We start from the raw sequence: 20,870 nt of genomic DNA, 5'->3' as shown, positions 1-20,870 counted from the left end.
GTCGAACAGGGGACTCGAATGAAAAACCCAGTAAATTGAAACGAAACGGAGATAATTGAAACAAAACACGCAGACAGAAACACGTCCGTTTAAATTTGGAGGAGGTAAGTGGAAGCCAGAGTATTCAAAGTAATTCGTGTCTAAGACAGAGATATTTCCCTGAGACTTTGTAAAGTGCACATACTATAAGAACTTGGTCCTTACATTAAAATTATTTTAATGCTTAGTCAAAAATGTCAGGTCAGTTTTGTCAAACATTTTACAAATTAGACCCAAATCAGTGGTTGAATACAGAATTTAGTTGCATGAACGAGAAGAAAAACGGATAGGACCCCCGTGGTTTTTTCGAGGATGAGCAAATAAGACCATAATTCTAATTCTTAATAGATTCTGACATCAATCGAATATTCCCATTCAAAAATTTAAATCAACCTAACAAGATCCGTTACTTTATCATCGTTCAATTCGTCTGTTAATCAACGCTAACGTAACGCTAACGACGTAACGAAACGTGTCCAATAATGTACATTATCTCCAAGTTACCATGAAGAAGTTTTAAACTTACTATTATCAGATTTTCCACTCGGTGTCGTTTAGTAAAACAGGGCGCGATGCTGGTTTTAACATAATGTTTGAATACAACTAAACGTGCATTACGGATATCCTTGTTGCATATTCAAACTTTTTAAGGCGCTCTCAGTTTTGTTCAATCGCTTTGAGCGCGGCGACAAGGTACTAGCCGACGTTTCTGGAGATAAGCAGCATTTTAAAAACTTTTGTCAGTAGTGAGGTTATGAAATTCGACCAGATAACTAAGAACCGCGTATCTCGATTGCGGTGTTCCAAGATTTCCGCCCCAGTTCAATTTTCCACCATGAGACAGAGATCTGACATTACTGCTTTATAAACATGTAATATTACAACAATTTGGTTTCAGATTTACAACCACACTACCGTGCTGAGGAGGAACGCCGTGAGAACATTTGATAGTTACCAAATTTCTTCCATTAAAATGCGTGGTTTTGAGGATGTTATGAATATTTTTTCTTGTAATTTTTAGGTACTTTAGATTTGATTACAAATAAAATTCCCTGAAAACGCCAAGGAAAATATTCAGAAATTTTTCAGATAATTAATATTTTATTTGAGGAAATTTGGCAACGTCTGAAGGTTCATACGGCGTTTCCCTTAGCGCGGCAGCATAGGTAAATTCAAAATTGATGGATTTTTCTGGGCTCTGGCGAAACGATCGGGCAAAGCGGGAATGATCAATAAAAGAATGAAGAAAAATAGGCAGAAGAAAAAGCACAGAGTTTGAAAATCACACTCAAGGGGATTATACCCGATCTCAAAACTTTACTTCATGAAACATAAACTAGGAGTGGAGATTTGGAAACACCTCAGGGTCCTCATATTGAGTTGACCTATTGCCATGTCTGAAGGCTTAAGATTGCCTTCTTCATGCTAGAGGTCCCTGGAGAATAGTGCCGTGCTAAGGAAAAACGCCAAATTTCCCTTGGCAAATCACTAAATTTCAGGAAAATTTATGAATGTTTATCTACCGATTTCTCAGATAATTTTGTTTGTAATTTGATCTAAAACGTCTGAAAAATTCAAGGAAAAATATTCGTAATTTTCCTCAAAAACGAACATTTTCCTCAAAAATGAACGTTTTCCTCAAAAATGAACATTTTCTCCAAAAATGAACATTTTTGGTGAAAAAGGGTGGTTGGAATAGGCAAAGGAGGTAACCAATATAGTAACCGAAAAGAGATCCTACGGTCAGTCCATCATTTTCCCCCGTAGTCTATGAGAACCACCCGTTTCAACCAATAGGATTGCATCATACACCCTGTGTCTTCTTTGTACATAGCTTTATCTATCAATTTCAATAATCAGCCCACAGCAGTGTTCCTTGCAAGGTGACAAGGCAACATTTGGCATTGTCCGTTTAAATAAATATCCAATTTATAGAGGCAGGCTAAGAATAAATAATTCACGATAGATTTCAGTGTAGAAAACCAATGATGTTTACTTCCCACTCCATACAAAACCTGCGGGTCGATTGTTGAATCGTTATCGAATGATCGTAATCGATGAATCCCTATCTTAGCAATGCTCTTTATCGATCCCTTCAACAATCGACCCGCAGACACCATCGTGTTGATTGCAAAATTTAGCATAGGAATAGATGGTCAAATTGAAAATCCCCGGCGTTGAACCGCCATTATGCATCGTGTAATAACGAGAAAGGGTAGCTCAATTCTACGCCGGCAGAAGCAAACAACGAGCACCAAGTGCTTCGTTCGTACATCCATTTTATTCTTATCTTGATCTTCAGAAAAACAATAATGGAATCATGAGTCCGGCGGCATTCTAACGAGTAATTTGCGATTATTTCCTGGACTCGGAGATTAGAGGGGATAGAAGCGCACCTTTCTCGCTGCGCACACTGGGATGCCTGGCCTCAAAACCTGGCCAAATTATTTCTCGGTCGAGACTCTTCAATTTGACGAGATGTTCATGTTTAAATCATTAAAACACACGGCATTGGATTCAAGACATCAATTATTTTATTTGTTATCTATTATGGTGCGAATTCCTTGAAAATGTCAATCTTTTATCTTCAAATTTTCAATTTTCCTTTTTGAAGATCATTAGATCGAGGAGGAGCCTAGCCTGGACCATGGACCAGGAATTATTCAAATTAGTACTATAGGAAATAAAAGTATTAAGATGTGTGTATAATTTTGAATTTTTCCTATGTTAACAAAGTTCATCTGCTTTGTGATTATAACCACGGTAATTAAAATTATAATTAAGTTAATTTCATATGAAATCAGTTGGGAAATGGAGAAAACCCAAAGACGTCAGCTTGCGCATTTAATACTGAAGAATGCGGCAAAGTCACTAACTCATTTTTGCCAAAATCATCAGTAGTCGCCGTTGTTCCTTAGCCCTCGATATTCATTGTTTCTTTGTGTCAAAACATACCAGTGCTTCTATTTCCCGGAACTGGTTCCGAATCTCGGAACTTTTTTTTTTTTTTTTTTTTTTTTTTTTTTTTTTTTTTTTTTTTGAGAGCTTGCGCACTCTAGGTATAGTTCATTGGCCTTAGTCGTGTAGACAAACAGCCACCGCTAAATGATAGGAAGATTACAACAACAGTAGAAACAGAAGTACAAAGGAAGAAACGAAGAGAAACATCCATGCCACTCCACGGTGACAAGATCTGAGACCATCAAATCTTGCCACCGAGGCCGGGATTCGAACCCGGGACATCTAGGTCTGTGATCAGTTGCGCTAACCACTGGACCAACCGATGTCGGCCTCGGAACTTTTGAGATTTTCCTGAATCATTCCCGGAACTTTTGAAATTCCCGAAATGCTCCGGATCTTTTTCATTTTCCGGAACTTTCTCGGAACTTTTGAAAAAATCTATAAAGAATCCCGCAGCTGTTGACAGACACGGAATGATAGCCCTGAAACATACGTAAATTTCAAGTAGACATCGCGCATTTGTTTTCCTCAAAAATTTGCCCTCGAGGGTTTGAGTCTGAGCCATATTTGAGGTCAATTACCGGAGTGTGCGGTGGGAACTCAATCACCGGCTCATTTTCCAGTATTGCGACTGTGATTTTGAGCGAGGCTGAGCAGACAAAAGGAGAGGTTAAGGAGCAGAGCGGAACTTGCGAGGAATAAAATGAAGGAATTACGCGCGAGAGGAAGTCGTAAAGGATGTCGAGTTTCGAGAGAGGACTCCCGTTTCCGGCCAAACCGCGCAACGCCACCCGAGACCGTGCTTGTCGATAGGCGCTTTTCAGCGGAGCACTGTGGAGAGGAGGGCGGAATCATTGACGCCGCACCCTGCCGCGTCGGGACCATCACACCAAGGTCGCTTCGAATCACCAATGATATTCATCCTCTCCAAGTTGCCATGAGGAAATTTGGACGTATTCATGCTAAAAGGAACTACGTCTCACTCAAACCTTACACACATAGTTCCTTTTAGCATAAATTCGTCCATTTCAAACTTCTTCTTGCCAGATTTTCCGCTCGGTGTCGCCTAGGAAAACAAAACGCGCTGATGGCTTTAACATTGACGAGATACAACTAAACGTGCTTTACGGATGTCCTTGCTGCATATTCAACATTTTGAAGGCACTCATCTCTTTGCTCTAGCGCCGGGCTATGCTTTGAGCGCGATGACGAATTGCTAGCCAGATTCTGTGCTGCTGAGCAGCGTTTCAAAAGCGTTTGTGGGTAGTGAAATTATAAAGCCACAAAACGATGGTGAGACTGCAAGCGGATCTCGATAGCGGTGTTTTAAAATCCCCACTCCTTTGATATTGCAAACTTTCTGGAATTAATTTCTAAAGAATATTAATTTGTTTTTTGTTGCTCTAATGGTTGTTAAACATTATTTTATCGAAGCCTTCTTTAACAAATCTTTAAAATACGATTATAAATTATTTGAAATAGACTTTTATACAACAATAAAACATGTATTAATCAGTATATGCCCAAACCGGGTTAAATCGACCCGAGGCTTGTTGAAAATACGCACCCGCTGGTTATATCGTCGCCCCTGTGATGTAAGGGGGTACCTCAATTTCCAAGTGAGCCCTGTTTCACATATAAGCCCCTGCTTTTTGGGGCTCATGCGAGAATTGAGATACGCCCTTACGTCAGAGGAGCGACGATATGAGGCCAGTACACACGCGCTTTAGATATATGTCTACAAATACATCGTTAAAAAAGAATCGGACATCAAATTGAGGAAAAAATCGAGTGTCAGGGAATTTTTATAGATCACTTCCAGAGAAAATCCCAAGTCAGGTCAAATTGACCCGACTATCTCATCTAGGGAAGTTCTGGGGCCGGTGAATATACGAAATTCAGATATAGATATGCAAATACACCCTTGCATCGAATTGAAAAAAAATCGAGTGTCAACACAGCCGAAGCTAGGAGGGCCGTATTCGGGCCTCGTTTCCTAACTTTTCTCCCTAATCTGGCAGCATAGAGCGGAGCATTGCGAGTTCACGCCTCGCACCATCGCGCCTTCAATTTTGCAGACGCAACGCGGACATCCATCGAGTACGAATAGTTGTATCTCTGCGCCGTCATCAACGCGCGTCCTCCCTCTTACTCTGTTTCCTGTTGTGTTTGTTTCCGTTTGTCTTATTATTGTAGTGGCGCTATCATGGCTAAGTAAGCAACACAGCTGAAGATAAAAGAGACGTAATCGCGCCTCGTTTTTTAAAAATTTCTCCCGAATCTGAGCCGAAACTTATTGGCAGTGTAGAGAGGAGTGCATTGCTGGTTCACGCCTCACGCCGATGAATATTCTGCAAAAATTTTGAGTGAGCGATAAAGTTGGTTCGCTTACGTATCAGAAATGCGCAGGATTGAAACGAGAATTCTGAAAAACTGAAATTTTTAAAAGCATGTTTGAATGCTGGCTATCCACGCTGGATCATTTTTCGAGCCTCGAGAACTTTAATATCCGAAAATATCATAGAGATCATCATCGCATCAATAAACAAGCAGGGAATTCCGACACCGAGTTTCGGAAGAGCGCGCCGTGAGAATATATCTATATTACTACATTCTGTTTTATGCTTTTGTAAAAGAGCTAAAAAGATGTAAAAAGAGCTTGGAGCACATTTTTACGTCGTAACGGATTGTCAAGATACAGAGCGGTCCCTGAATAAGGTAGGAATTGAGGGGAATCATAAGTAACCTCTTTAATACAATTTAACGTAGAAAATAAATAACGCAACAAAAAGATCGGAAATTAGCATCTAAGCGAGGTATCAACGTACACACTTAACACTGATGAAATGGAATACAAATAATACAAATTACGTCATGCGTCAGTTGTATTTTTGCCCTGAAACAATGTTACTTGTAAATATTTAAGTAAGTCTTCTCGAGAAGTTGATTTTCGAACTTTCTGCGTTGTTTGGGTGATTCTCCGTGTAAAATTGTGAAGGAAAAACATGCAAAAATATAACGGAGTGCTTCGGGTTGTATCTTATCTTGTCATTGTAGGAATAAATAAAATTTAGGAAGCGGAAAATTAAAAGTTGGAAACATTTACTATTACCTATCTTCTCCTTTTTTTTTAGCTTGAGGCGGGGAAACCGTGTTTGTTTAGAATCGGAATGTGATGAGGAGAGGTTGCTATTTACGGATTTATAGTCAAAAATGTCAAAGAGAGCATTTGGAGGGAAAGAGATAAAAAGAAGAATACCTACATTAAGAAAATAATTAATTCAAAATGAAATTTTAATGAATTTTTTTCATTCAGATTCAAGAGGACCCCATTCATTAGACTAGTGCTACCCACTTCTAATTATTGCTTCTCGCGTTACATTATATTGTGCGAATGTGTCAGCATTTTACAACAGAGGCAAATCAAAATATATAAATCGAAATTTAAAGTTATACCCTGTTTTGTTGACACAGGTGACGTGAGAGCGCACAAATAAGAACAGAAAGGTTCGGCTTATGCCCTAAATATTTCCTGTCGCGCTATCAACTAAAATTGTTAAAAATGAGCGAGAAGTCTAATATGAGTATAACCTCATCTCCGGTCATTAAAATCATGATTACGAAATAAAAATTTAATAGGCAGTGAAAATTTTAATCATGAAAGATATTAGGGTCATCATGGGATTTTCAATGCTGTTGAATACTTTCGCCTGAGTTACGACTAAACATCGCTACGCACACACTAGCCAAGGCGTCTCCCTATTAAGTTTTCGCTTCGCTTTTATTTCCTCTTGTTTCCGTTATTGCGTCATGCTGTTTGATAATTTTTTTCTGCTTCTTGCCTTTGAATAAATAAATTGCCTTAAATAATTTTTGGAAACCCTTGCCGTCTTCCAATTGATTAGTGAGGACTGTTGCAAAATATAAAATGAGGATCCATAATGACTAGAAAATGCAATTGCGTCTAATTTTAAGATCACGCCCAGGATGCTTGAGATGGCATAACTTCCTTCTCCTACAAGACAGCCGAGGCACAAAATTATTACATTCGAATGGTTTTAATATTGAACTTTTCAATGAAAAATCAACCAAAATTTTACGAACAATTTTCAAAAGCCGAACTGGTGATCTTTCACATTTTAAAGTCTCGTGAAAGCTAGCTGGAGACATTCAACAACGCTTCTGAATTAAATGCAACATTAAGGCTTTAAGGCTTTGTGAATATTAAAGGCATTATGGCAGGAGTAGGTACCCAGTGAAGTTCAGTGAAGTTCAGTGATTTCGAGGGCCGAATCACGAAATAGAAATTGCGGATGAAAAAAATTGTGGGACCATCGAAAGAGCCGCATGTAAAAGAGTGCATGAAAGAAGAAATGCTTCGAATCAAACTGTTTCAGTAATGAATCAAATTGATGTATTGAAATTAGAAGTGCGCGTAAAAAAGTGTTTATAAATGGAGGCACCCGTAACTGCTGTAGCAGTAAAGAAGTGCGATGTTTTACAAATATCCCTATTCTGATTAATCACATTTGAAATAAGTGAAGTCCAGTTGATCCTGAGAAGTTGTGAAAATCGACGAGGACATTATGAAATTATCGGTCGGTTAGTGACAGTTGGGAAAGATAAGTAAAAATCAAAGCATTTTCAATTATATAAAGCTAGTATCTAAAAAAATGTATACAAATGAAGCAAGATTCTTTTGTTTGTGTGCGCGTTTTTTTCCTCTTTGAAAATTGGAACGTTTAGTATCTAGTGTGGGCAAATTTAAAGAAAAAAAATAATAAAAATTTATTCGGACCACTTTGAACCTTTTAATGATGTAAATAGAAAAATGATTCTCCTCGCGTTTCGTTAAAAAGAATAGAAATATCAGCAATTAACTAATCTCTGCAGGTTCCATTCGCATTCAAGTCGTTTACCTAGAGGAACCCGCACGTAAATTCGATGATTACTCAAAGCATTCGCAAGAATAGAAAATTTTATGGAATATTTGGAGTGAATTTTCCTATATTCTCCGAGATGCAGGTATATTAAGTGAAAGAAAGGAATTTTCAAAAGAAAACAAATTGAAAAAAGGCAAAGCATTTTAAAGTATTTAAATGAACGACGATTCTGAATTCGATGGTAAAAGTTAGAACTACCTGGATCGCTCGGAATTCTCGCGGGAATATTTCGAGTAAATTGATCTGTATTCTTAAAAATGCAGGTATTTCAAGCGAAAGGAAGGGATTTTTTAACAGAGGAAAAAAACTGGAAAAGGCAAAACATCTTAGAGTATTTAAATGAACAACGATTCTGAATTTAATGGTAAAAGTTAGAACTACCTGGATCGCTCGGAATTCTCGCGGGAATATTTCGAGTAAATTGATCTGTATTCTTAAAAATGCAGGTATTTCAAGCGAAAGGAAGGGATTTTTCAACAGAGGAAAAAAACTGAAAAAGGCAAAGCATTTTAGAGTATTCAAATGAACAACGATTTTGAATTTAATGGTAAAAGTTAGAACTACCTGGATTGCTCGGAAAGTTCGCGGTTGATGTGGTTGAAATTGAAGGTCGGGAAGCACGTCTCACTTGAGAGGGCGCACTGGAACTACACAGGGTTGAAACACGGTTGTTCTAGCTGGGGCACAGCTAAGCTCTCCACCGCTGCGGTGCATGCGTCCGCAGCCCCCCCCCCCCCCCTCCACCCCCTTCCGTCCATTGGATCATCCCTTTTCTGAAAGAATACTCCTCAATCTGTCCTCCTATTAAAGTTTCCTCCTGAATTTCTCTAAATCCCGTCCGTTCATTTATTTTACACGCCACGTAGTCTGATTTTTGAAGCAGTTCTGCATACTCCTCACCAGCGTGGGAATAAAAGGGTTTAATTCTTGCGAGGCCGAGGGAAGTAGGGTGCATTCTATAGGAAAAATAGGTCATAAAACATTTAGTTTCATCCGGGACCGAAGCTAGGAAAGCGGGGGGGGAGGGTGTCGGGTGCCGTCCATACTGATAATTTTTCGCCACACCCCTGGAGTGAAATTTTGGGGTGAGGTCAACGCGATTTCTTTTCTTCCTCTACAAGGAACGGGAGGCAACATCCGAAATCGACATTTTGGGCCTTCTTGGTCCCTCGACTGAATGAGGAAAGAAACATTAAAGCAGCTGGCCAGGTTGGCCTAGTGGTCAGCGCGTCTGATTCTAGGTCAATAGGTCTCGGGTTTGAATCCCGGTGGTGGCGACACATTTTTATGGAACTGACGAGTGGATCAGCAGAATCAGATTCCACTCGACCTTAATCCCTGAAAATTTGAAAGCCTGGAGCATGAATGTGCACTGACCCTCACCCGATGCTCATTCAAGGTTGCAGAATCCTCAAATGGATTAAAGACCTCAAATAACTTTAAAAAAAAAAAAAAAAAAAAAAAAAAAAAAAAAAAAAAAAAAAAAAAAAAAAAAACACTAAAGCGTCCTTTTGGTGAAACTCCCAAACCACGTATCTCAGTTTGCGACGTTGCATGCTTCCTGTCATACTTATATTTTTTTGTTTAAATGGAGAACTGCTCAACGTCAATTCTCAAAAAATTTGGTGATTTTTCCTCTCTGTGGAAAGCAAATTCTGAGGACTTCAAGAGAAGATGCTGATTTGTTTCCCTTTAAAAATAAAACAGGAGCGCAGATTTTTGAACACCGCAAATGAGAAAAGTGGTTCGGAAATTGCACCATCGATTTGTCTTCTCTTCACTGTGAATTTCATGTTCAATATGGTGAACTGATTGACCTTTTGATGCTCAAACCGTGTTTAATCGACCCAAGGCTTGCTGGTGGCACGTGCCCCGCGAGGTGTGGTGCCTACGAGCTTTAGATGTAGGTCTATAAATACATCATAAAAAAGAATTTTAAAAAAAGAAAAAAATCGAGGATCAAAGCGGTCGAAGATAGGAGAAACGTATTCTGGATTTGTTTTTTTAACTCTCCTCCCAAATTTGAGCGAAACTTCAAAGGCAGCCCAGAGCGAGGCAATTCGAGTTTACGCCTCGCGTCATCGCGCCTTCAATTTTGCAGATACAACACGGACATCCATCGAGCACGAATAGTTGTATCCCTGCGCCGTCACCAATACGGGTTAATTTGACCCGAATAGACCGTATTCGATAGTGGTTCGATGTATCGTTTGGTTCAAAACTATAGAACATAACCTCAAACAAAACCGTTAGGATTGAGTTGGAAAAGCTGAAAATGAGAAAATTCCCCATGATCTCACTTTGCATTGGCATTTGGTACTCAAAAGAATAAAAAATCTATTTCAAAAGACCCGCTCCCTCAGATTTCTGAATTGGCTTTTGAGGCTATGTTTATGTTTTGAACCAATCTATATCGATACAATCTCACCTGTTTGATGTATCGAATACAATATATTGGACTTTGGACTCAGTTTATAAGCAAATACTGGGCATCTAAGGGTTCAAAATCTTCTTTTAAACTTTTAAATCAATCATGAATTGAGAAACCGGTGTTCTCTGTGATCGTTAATAATAATTTAAACTTGCTCGCCAAAAAAACTGAAGTTTACCTGAAAAGAATAACTGTCATTGTATAAAACATTAACCCATAAATTAGTCAACGTAACATATGATCAAGTTGAAATTAATATTGTGGCCTTTTAATGAACTCAATTTTAATCTGCCACTCAACGAGGTTGTGCTAAATCACACATTTAGATTTCGTCAATTTACAGCATCTTTCAAGACGGGCAAAACTTCCTATCACTCGTATAGTAGTATTGATTAAATGAACGATTTACTTGCAAAAAATATACTCATCAATGTTTGTCAAAAAAAATGCATGAACATAAATCGCTTTGCATACCTAAAACAGGTCGTATCAAAAATTATCAAGACTAAAACTTTCTTCCTGCCGAAAGAATTTACGAAAGACAGTAACTCAGCACAGAAAGTAAATTGTCTCAATGAGAATGAAGTACAATAATTGAAAAGAACCGTATCCATCCTTCTCTGACATCAAATCCGAGTTCAATGACAGTGGGAAGGCGCAACAATACAACTATTCGTGCCTTCCGGAACGCGTGAGGTATCACGCCCCAATTGAAGGCGTTTTCACAACTGCTAAGTTACGATACCGGGATCGTCGTGTCGCAAAGAATTTGGAAACGATATCAATGAAATATTGATCAATAGTACTAGATAATGCGACAGGTGAGCGGACATCTCATTGCCGTAATGTTTCATTTATATAGCTTTTCTCCAGTTGGAAATGAGAGTGTGATGGACTAAATCGTCCTGGATTTGTTTAAATTTTTTACAAACAGTTTTACTGTGTTTTCTTGAATTTTATTGTTGATTCAAATTCCTAATATTTTGTTATATTCCTTATCACTTGTGTATTCTTAAGCCTCCTATAAAAATTATACATTTACCAAATATAATCCTACACTGGAAAAAAAACACATTGGATCTAGAGTCCAGACTCTTGAAAACATTGACAAGAAAAAGGACTCTTGATTCAAGCAGATTTAAGCTTAAATCAAAAGGAAATCCACTCAAATTAAGAGGTTTGGTTCTTGATCTTAGCTTAAATCTGATTGAATCAAGAGTATTTTTACTTGTCGATGTTTTTAAGAGTCTGGACTCTAGATCCAATGTGGTTTTTTTCCAGTGTATCTTGAGCACACTCTTACTATGCGGCCATCAACTGCAAAAATGCCAAAGGAAAACCGTCAAGGCTAGCGAGTAGGCTGCTTCAATTTTAATCTTCCGTCGCATTGGTAAGGCACAAAGATACTGGCGCGTCAGTTAAACCACTCACGAACCGGGGACGAATCACTTTAAGCAGTTGTCCATAATTTTGAGGATTTCCGAGAAAGAGTTATGTTTTTAAATACGCTACTAATCTGCCCTAAACACTACTAAACAGAAAATAAAAATTGCTGGGTCACCATAATCTCTAGGAGAAACGAGACGAAGAAATTTATTAATTTAGAAAACAATTTCATAACTTGAAACTTTCAGTAAATGAGGTTAGGCTGATGAAAATGAACGGCATTCATTCCCGATTCATTTTTTCCGCAATAAATACCCAATTTTAAATTTTGCCGACGACAAATTGCGGATTGCATTTTGCAAAAAGGAACCACTAGCATTGCAATGTTGCTAAGATTGTGCAACTTCTTTTGTCTTGGAGGAAAAACCCGATTATCCATTAATAGTTTCTATTTTACTCGCTAAAAACTGTAAATTTAAGACAAAAATTACCATCTTTTCATAGTTTTTCACGATTTCCGCAATTGTATTGCAAAATATGAAGTTGCACAATCTTAGCATCATTATGCAATGCTAGTGGTTCCTTTTTGCAAAATGCAATCCAATTATTATTTGTTTTAACGTCAAAAAGCCGTAATATATCGCACGAGAGCTAAAAATTTTGGCTCCAGTCGATTACCGGAATGGGTGGGCACCGTCCGCCAATCAGAGGTAATCATCTCTTCACACTAAATTTATAGGTTACGTCGCTTAGATTGCAGCTAAACTTCTCTCATTGGACGTTTTTCAGTGTACTCCATTAAAGTTGGACGTCGAGACTCGGTGCCCAAGTCCGTGGTTGTTATTTGGACGTATTTCTATCAAACGGAACTATGTGCATTACGACGTGAGCCCTGCTATGCGTGTATTCTAATGGGTCTTAGGGCTCATGTCATAATGCACATAGTTCCGTTTGACAGAAATACGTCCATTTTTACCCTGCCCGCGCTTTCTGTTGTGGGGTTCGCAACACAGACATCTACAGAGCAGCCGTAATTGCATACATTTAGGCGTCACAGTCAATGTCGTGTCGGCTGATGAACCGACCAAAGCTATTCTCAGTTATTTCCGCCCACGTCTTGAATGAACTACAGCATTTCCTCTACTTTTTAAAGTTAATTTTTTTACGTTATTAGAACGTAAAATAATTGAAACGTTTTGAATGAACTACAGCATTTCTTCTTTCTTTCAATTGCTTCTTTTACTATAAGAGGCTATTCACAATCGCGAAAAGGACCAAATGAAGTTATCCCTTGCTATGACTAGACTATGAAAATTAGAATGGTTGAATACTCGTATCTCTCTCTCTTCCTTTTCATCCTGTTTGTTAATATTTTGGGCTTATCCCTACGTTTTTTCTGTTCTGCTCATTTTGTATTCTTCATTGGTCTGGGGTTTCTCATCTGGTTATCCTGCATACTTTTAGGACCCCGATGCGGCATTATCTCTCAGCGAGTCCTGCAAGAACGAGGAATATTAGCGATTCAAGCAATAATTAATATTTGTCTTCAGTTTTTGCCAGAGCAGAGGGAAGAGTTGCTCCTTATTCAAAACGGATCGAAAATCAAAATAAGCACAGTAGGAAATCTGTAATTCACAATCTTCGAGAGTAGTCAGCGCCCTCAAACCCTTCCTCAGGTATATGATAGTAAAATTAGTTTTCGGAAAATTTGAACTTTATGAATGATACAGCACGGCAAAAGTACCTTAAGCTTTAAGAAAACTCAAATTGTTCAGCACAGTGAATTAGTTTAAAATCTCCAATCTTGTATGCGCTTCTTTCATTTATTTCATGCTCCGCTACGAACGTACAATTAGCAGTGGGAAGCGCATACCGCCCGGTTGCAGGCGCTCCAAGCAGTTACGCAGTTAATTAGCTCGCAGATGACCCACATTCTCGTTTCATGCAGTCATTAAAACTTAATTTTTTTGGCATGTACGCTATTGTATACGAAATTGCTCCTCATAACCACCCCTCCAACTACCAAAAAACGTATCAAATTTTGACGTATCATAATGTACCATTAAGCCTCTCTAGATCTCATTCCTTCATTTCAAGGATCACCATACTTTTTCGCTAAATGATGATTCATGATTGTGATCTCATACAACATACAACAATCTCATATTTTCGGAGACTTTTACATTATGGGAGAATCTTCGGGTGTCCGTAATACCGTGGTCTCTGGTGATCAACGCACAAATCAAATAGTTTTGAAGTGTTGAGATAATACAATTTGACGAACGGAGAACACTCAGTAAAAATGCGCGTGGTTAGCACGTCCGCGATAACAAATGAAACTCGGGTACCATCAGTGGCGTGGCGTGACTTGCGATGTATCGATTGTTATTCCATTTAAACCTATGGTAAAGAATCGATTATTAAGGTGTTCGCTGCGAACACCCCGTTTATCGATCCTTTTCCATAGGTTTAAATGGCGTAACAATCGATATATCGCAATTCACGCCACGCCACTGGGTACCAGGCAGATATTTATTTTTGAAGATACTCCTATTCTGCCGTGTTAGGTAAAAACGCCGTACGTACATTTGACAGTTGCCACACTGAAAAAAAAAATCTCGGTGTATTTACTAAGAAAAGGGTAAAATTACCAAGAATTCAGGGTTCTATTTCATCCAAGTTTTTTCTTGGTAAAATTACCATTTATGGAATTGGTAATTTTACCGAGAAATCTCGGTAAAATTATTGAAGTTTCTCGGTAATTTTACTGGACCTTGGTAAAAACGCCAATATTTTTGATCGACTTTGGTAGAATTACCGAGATAAAATGGCAAAGTTACCGGGAATTGATTATCAATAAAAGTGGTATTCTTACCTGGAAAAAACAGTAAAAATACCGGTTTATAAGTAAGCTTATCAGTCTGTCTTGGTAAAATCACCAATAATTGGTAAAAAAAGTGAGATGGTAAAGGTACCAACGGACCGTGGTAAAAACGCCGAGAATTTTTTTTTTCAGTGCAAAGTTCGTCCAGTTGGATGTTTATTTTTCAGTGGAATTCTTAATATTTTCTCTTGATATGTTCAAATAATTAATGTCTAATCGCGAACAATGCGCCCTGTAAAAGTAAAGGAAAAATATTCACAGATTCCCCAGAAAATTCGCTTTTTAACGGAGGAAATTCGGCAACGTCTGGTGGTTTCTACGACGTTCTTCCTTAGCACGGCAGCATTAACCATATATTCTCCGTCCCTCATCGTTGTGAGCAAGGGTGTTTAAAGGAAATCGCATTGCATCACATCGGGTTCGGATGATTATGGGTCGGATTTCTTAGAGGGGAAAACATACATGTCACATTAGGATTGAGCAATAGCATCGTTGCATGAGACTGTTCGTGGAACGCGACTTCAACTGTTTTCTTTGCAATTCCCTCAATTATCATACGAAGCCGCGGCGAGGGGCCCCGCTCCCCCCCTTCCCCCTCCCATTGTATGCTTCATTTTCGCATGGCCATTATTCTCAACGCTTCCATGCATGTTTTCAATTTCCTTGTCAGCTCTGTTTTCACACGCTTTGCACCTCTTTACCGCAGACTTATTTTTACCCAATTTTTTTTCCACTGCAGCTGTGGAAATATTTCTCCGTCGGGCGCCGGTTGCCTCACCTCTCGGTTTCTGTGCAGGCCGAGTATTCTGCCGTGCTAAGAAAGAACGTCGTATGAGCCTTCAGACGTTGCCAAGTTTCCTCCGATAAAAACCAAAATTACTGGGAAATTTGTGAATATTATTTCCTGAAATTTTCAGAAATTTTTTTACGCGATTTAATCTAAAATATCTGAAAATTTCAAGGCAAAATATGCATGAATGTTGTCAAAAATACATGCTTTATTAAGGGAAATCTGGCAACTCGCGAATTTTCATACGGCATTGTTCCTTAGCACGGCTGTATTTGAAGGATCTTTTTCCCGGAAACATAACTTACATGTGTTTATTCGCTAAACATTGAGGAAGTTGAAAATGAAGGGTCACTCATAAATATCATGAAGTTTTTTCCCCTCGACTTTTAACCCACCCCCTTTTCCTTTTAGACTGAATCTAGGTGATTCAGGTACGAACCCCGCTTCTACGGTGCGCTGTTGCACAGCGAGTATCTTTATGAGGCAATAATAATATACCGTAATTGACAAATAATTTATTGTTCGGGTCTTAACCTAACGTGTGAAGTGGCTTTACTTTGTGCGCCGGTCAGAATGAAAAACATATTAGCGCCTACAAGACCTCATGAATACTTCAAGAATTACGTCAAACACAGTGCGGTCAGTAGCAGTTGACGTCAAACGCATAGCGCCTACCAACGCGCCTACAAGACTGCGTGAATACTTCACGCATTGCGTCAAACACAGTGCGGTCAGCGGTCGGCGCGGCGTGAAACGCATAGCGTCTACAAGACTGTAGGGATACTTCACGCATTGCGCCAAACACAGTGCAGTTGGCGCAACGGCAGAAATTACACCACCTTCATGTTAATGCTTTCATAATTTTTTCGTTCATCTCTTATAAATGAAAGGCTTTGTCCACACAGAGATTCTAGGTTTCCGGAACTGAACTTTTACTAGTGTTGACAGGGCTTTCAAAAAAAATGTGCCCAGCACGAGTAACCGCGTCTTATGCACCCCTCCTCCTCCGACATATTCACTTGATGGTTGTTTTATGATGCTTCAAAACGAATGAGAAGGGGGCGGCAAAATACAGGCGGCCCACGGGCGGCAAGTAGGTAAATCCGGGCCTAAATATTTTATCAGTACTTCTTTCACATACTTTAAAAGGGAATATCTACGGTGAAACTTCCAGACCGCGTATCTCGGTTTGCAACGTTGTAGACTTCCTGTCATACTTTGGAAAACCACTCAACGTCAATCCTCTAAAACTTTGGTGTATTTTCTTCGATGTGCGAAGAAAACTCTGTGAAAATTTCAAGAAAAGAAGATGAGTTGTTCCTCTTCAAAAAAAAAAAAAAAAAAAAAAAAAAAGAAGAAGAAGAATAGTTGCGAATAAAATACGGACATTAGCGGATGCAGCAAATTGGCAACATCGTTTTTTCCCTCATTTAAACCTATACCGTAACGTATCGATTCTTGAAAGGGCCGGGTGCTCCGACAGGAATCGATTATTTAACATAGGTTTAGATGGAGGAAATCCGGTGTTGCCAAATTGCTGGATCCGCCTGAGAATACGGAAGAAGTCGAACTTTTCCAGCTTCGCTGTTTTCTTACGGGGATGGAGATGAATCGGACCACATTATACAGTTAGGAACTACCTACAACTTTTGGGTCAGTTTAAACACAACGCACGTACCAATACCCCCCGTAAACACATAAGTGTTTTTCGGACGAGCCAAAAATTTTAGTTCCTGATTGCAAAATGAAGTCCAATCACAATAGCTAGGTACTGCCAATCTATATTATACAGCTTACCTTGATAATGATACTAACACGCCTCTTGATGGATGCCCGTGATGCGTAAGCGGAAAATGAAGGCGCTTTGGATCGTCGCACAGTGGATCGATTCAATCAGAGAGGTCAGACATGATATTTTTGACTAAAACCGCAAATTTTGATGTTGAATTCGTCGATACGAACTTAAAACGAAAAACACTGAAATCACTGAACTGTCACGAATTATAAATGGACTGCGTTCAGCAGAAAGGGAGCAGGCCACATCAACTATCGCCAAATTCGTCACCTTCCCGGCAAAGTATCACAAGCGCCACTTTGCCAACTTTTCAAGAGACACAAAAAACTGAATAGCGACCGTAAAAGACGGATGTTTGGCTTGAAACTTGAAATATAGATCCAGCACACCTCCCTGCTTCGAATTTTAATAAAATTTCTTTAAAAAAACGGGTTTTTCTTTGAAAATTGGCGCTTGTGATATCGGCTTCTCGGGGCACTCTGAGAATCTATTGGCGCTTGTGATACGAAAGCCCATCAAATTTAACGGAGTTTTTTCCATATTTCTTCATTTTTAATCTAAAAAAAATATTATTTTCGTATGTAAGTGCATCTTATTAATTCAAAACTACCCATAACTCAACTTTAATAAAAATAGCGCTTGTGATACTTCGGCCGAAAAGTGACGAATCGCTCCAAGTCATTCCAAAAGTTGTTGATACTAATATCGAAAATCAATCTCAAAGATGAGCGATTATTCCCAACTTGGCGCTTGTGATACTTTTCTCTTACATGGCGCTTGTGATACGAAAGTTCGTCAACTTTAATGGAGTATTTTAAATATTTATTTATATTTAGTCTAAAAAAAATATTATATTCGAAATAACGAGATGTAATTACATGCGAAAATAATTTAGTTTCAAGTCATTCCGAAGACTGCCGTGACAAAAATTGTAAAACAATCAGAAAGGTAGGCGGTTGCCGAACTTGGCGCTTGTGATACTTTTCTCCCAAATGGCGCTTGTGATACGAAAGTACATCAACTTTAATCGACTTTTATTCATATTTCTACATATTTGTTGTAAAAAAAATGATTATTTTCGTATGTAAATGCATCTCGTTATTTCGGAACTATTCATAACTCAATTTCGGTAAAAATGGCGCTTGTGATACTTTGCCGGGAAGGTGACGATAATGTAACTTGGCAATTTAATATTTCACCAAAGAACGTTGGTGCGGATGCCTTGGAAAATGTATTAGGAATTTGCTTCCCACCTAGCAGAAAATTCACTGGAATTTGCACATAAACCTGCACACCCGTGTCCATGTAAGAAATTAAATTGCCCATAAAATTTGGCAATAACTGAGGTGACTTGGTTCCTTTTTGCTTAACGCGGTCCAATAGAACCTTTGATGGGTGATGAACCTTTGAATAAAACGCCCGAGTTGCGTCAACAAAAATAAACAAAACAGATTTAGTTCAGCTCTGTGCCGACAGAGCACGCGCACACATAATAGCGGCGTTTGAATTTGAGAGGTTATGATTGCTGTTTGTTTTTGGTTTGTGGTTTGTGGGTCTGGGTTTTCCTTTGGTTTTTCTACCATTTCACTCGCATTTCGAAACTGCTTTTAATTAGATATTCTCGTTTTTCGTGAAAAACCACTGTGCCGCTGCAAGTGTCATTGTATGACGCGCCGTTTGGGCAGAACTCTGACTGCGGAGCATCAGAGTGCATCGTTCGCATCGGTTTCACCGGTGCAACACATCGGTGCCACCAGCCTTCCCCGGCTTTTGATTGGCTCGCAATTTTCCTCAATTTTCTTTAGTTTGAAAGAAAATTTCTCGTGGAAACCTCTCTGAAGTGCTTCTCTAAGCGACTACAAAGCTATTGATATATTACACCTACCATGTTTCTGTTTTTTTACTTTCAATTTGAATCAAGTCTCAAAAAAAAGCTGTACCTAACCTAACCTCAACCGTGGGTGTTCATTTTCATTGCAAAGAGAAAACATTGCAAATAGCCACCAGCAGTTCTCGATCTGAAATTTGACAAATTTTCAATTTTAAATCATCTTTTGTGACCTAAAATGGTTTTTTGTCGTTCAATCAGTGTCGTCTTAATACCTTTTCACTTCAGTTTCTAAAGTTTATGGCGTTTCTTCATTGTTCCTTTCGCTCCTAATGGTTGAAGCTGAAGCCAAGTAGCTCGTCGGTCTGATCTGCTTTTTTTCCTCGAAGAGGATTTAATTGTGCCTCTCCTTCAAGTCTCAGCTTTAGCAGTGTTACTTTTTCATCATAAACAATTACTTTGGTAATAATCAAAAGTTTACATTTCAGTTCTGTATCTACAAGTGTCTGCATCAGGAATCGTTCTCCGAGAGCAGCATCTCATGACTGCAGCATACAGATGGAAATTAAGCTTGTTTCCTGGTTTTACTTAAACAACTTGTGCTCTAAATTTATCGTTGAAGTGACAAATGGTGTGTATTACTGTACCTGAAAGCCTAGCGTAGAAACTTTGAGCACCTGTCTCAGTGTGAGCGGTCCTTTGTTGCGGTCAAAGCTGCTCATTGATGACAGTTTCTCAAAGGGAAAGTCTTCGATGGATCAAGAAAAATTATCTAATGACTTATACTGATGACGCATTCTATGTCATTCTCTAATAATTCTTCCATGGCTTATGTATGTAGGTATAAATTAAGATTTAATATGTATTTCCTTGACGTGAATAAATCTTTCCTAGTGAGTATTAATCGGACTCCGAATGATTTCCTTTACCATTCCTCTACGGATATTATAGGGAACAAAATGAATCATGTGATTTCAGCCTGATTGTTGAAATTTTTTGTTTGTCGGGACGACATAGATGACATCGGTTAAAAGGCGGAGCGTGATTGGTTGGCTATGTCTTATCGCTGCTTTGTCGTGCCTATGTCAAGTTGAACTTTTGACAAGCTAACAGCACCTCTTAAGTTTCCGACAGTATGTTGTCCATTCCACCTGACAAAGGCACGACAAAGCAGGGATAAGACATAGCCGACTAATCTCGCTCGGTTTTTTAACCTATGTCATCCATGCCGTCCCGACAAAAAAAAAATTTCAACAATCAGGCTGCTCAGGTGTGTCTTGTGTTGTTCTTAGTCTAACTCAAAGCTCATAATCATTTAAAATCAATCATCATCACAGGTTTCCTAAATCTTTGAAATGTGCATTGAAATTTCATTGAAATTATTTCCAAGTCATGTCAAGAAGATTTTAATGGTCTTTCACGTTTGGATAAACCTTCAAAAATGTCATTATGAGCGCTTTTATGAATGCTGTGAGCACTAAATGTCACTCAAAATTTCCTCGAACGAAGCGCCGCCCATTATTGTCACTGTTTTTCTTTGATACCTGAATTTATATCTGTTCTTTTTCCCTGAGAGGGGTGAAAAACATCCAAAGCAAGTTTTTAAACTTTTTTTTTTCTAAACAGAGCAATAATCAATGCCATTTCTCCCTGTATCGGGTTGAACCTTTGACCTTGCTTGTTCCTTCTCTGCTGCCCTAGGTCAACATCTTTTGAAAATTTGAATGTTTCTATAACCATCTCTTTGGGCTGGAATAAAGGTGAAGCTTCAGACTCTTGAGGTACGGATCCACTTCTCAGACTTTCCAACTTA

At 38.8% G+C, this 20,870-nt stretch overlaps 1 protein-coding gene across 2 annotated transcripts in view; it reads right to left on the bottom strand.

The window, feature by feature from the left end:
* The window catches only part of Cbp53E (Calbindin 53E), a 147,556-nt gene extending 130,125 nt beyond the window's left edge, over window positions 1-17,431 (bottom strand). Inside the window, exon 1 of one of the 2 annotated variants that reach the window (XM_072295972.1) lies at window positions 17,232-17,431. The gene's annotated coding sequence lies outside the window, so the exon portion shown is untranslated. Of the gene's footprint in view, window positions 1-8,507; window positions 8,654-17,231 lie in introns of those variants that run through there. The other variant, XM_019040935.2, reaches the window with a different exon arrangement.
* Between the last annotated feature and the right edge of the window lie 3,439 nt (window positions 17,432-20,870).

This window comes from Bemisia tabaci, chromosome 2 (genome assembly GCF_918797505.1).
Source record: "Bemisia tabaci chromosome 2, PGI_BMITA_v3".
In the NCBI taxonomy this organism is placed as follows: Eukaryota; Metazoa; Arthropoda; class Insecta; order Hemiptera; family Aleyrodidae; genus Bemisia; species Bemisia tabaci.
The sequence above is the reverse complement of the archived record's forward strand: the minus strand, read 5'-3'. Positions and strand labels throughout refer to the sequence as shown.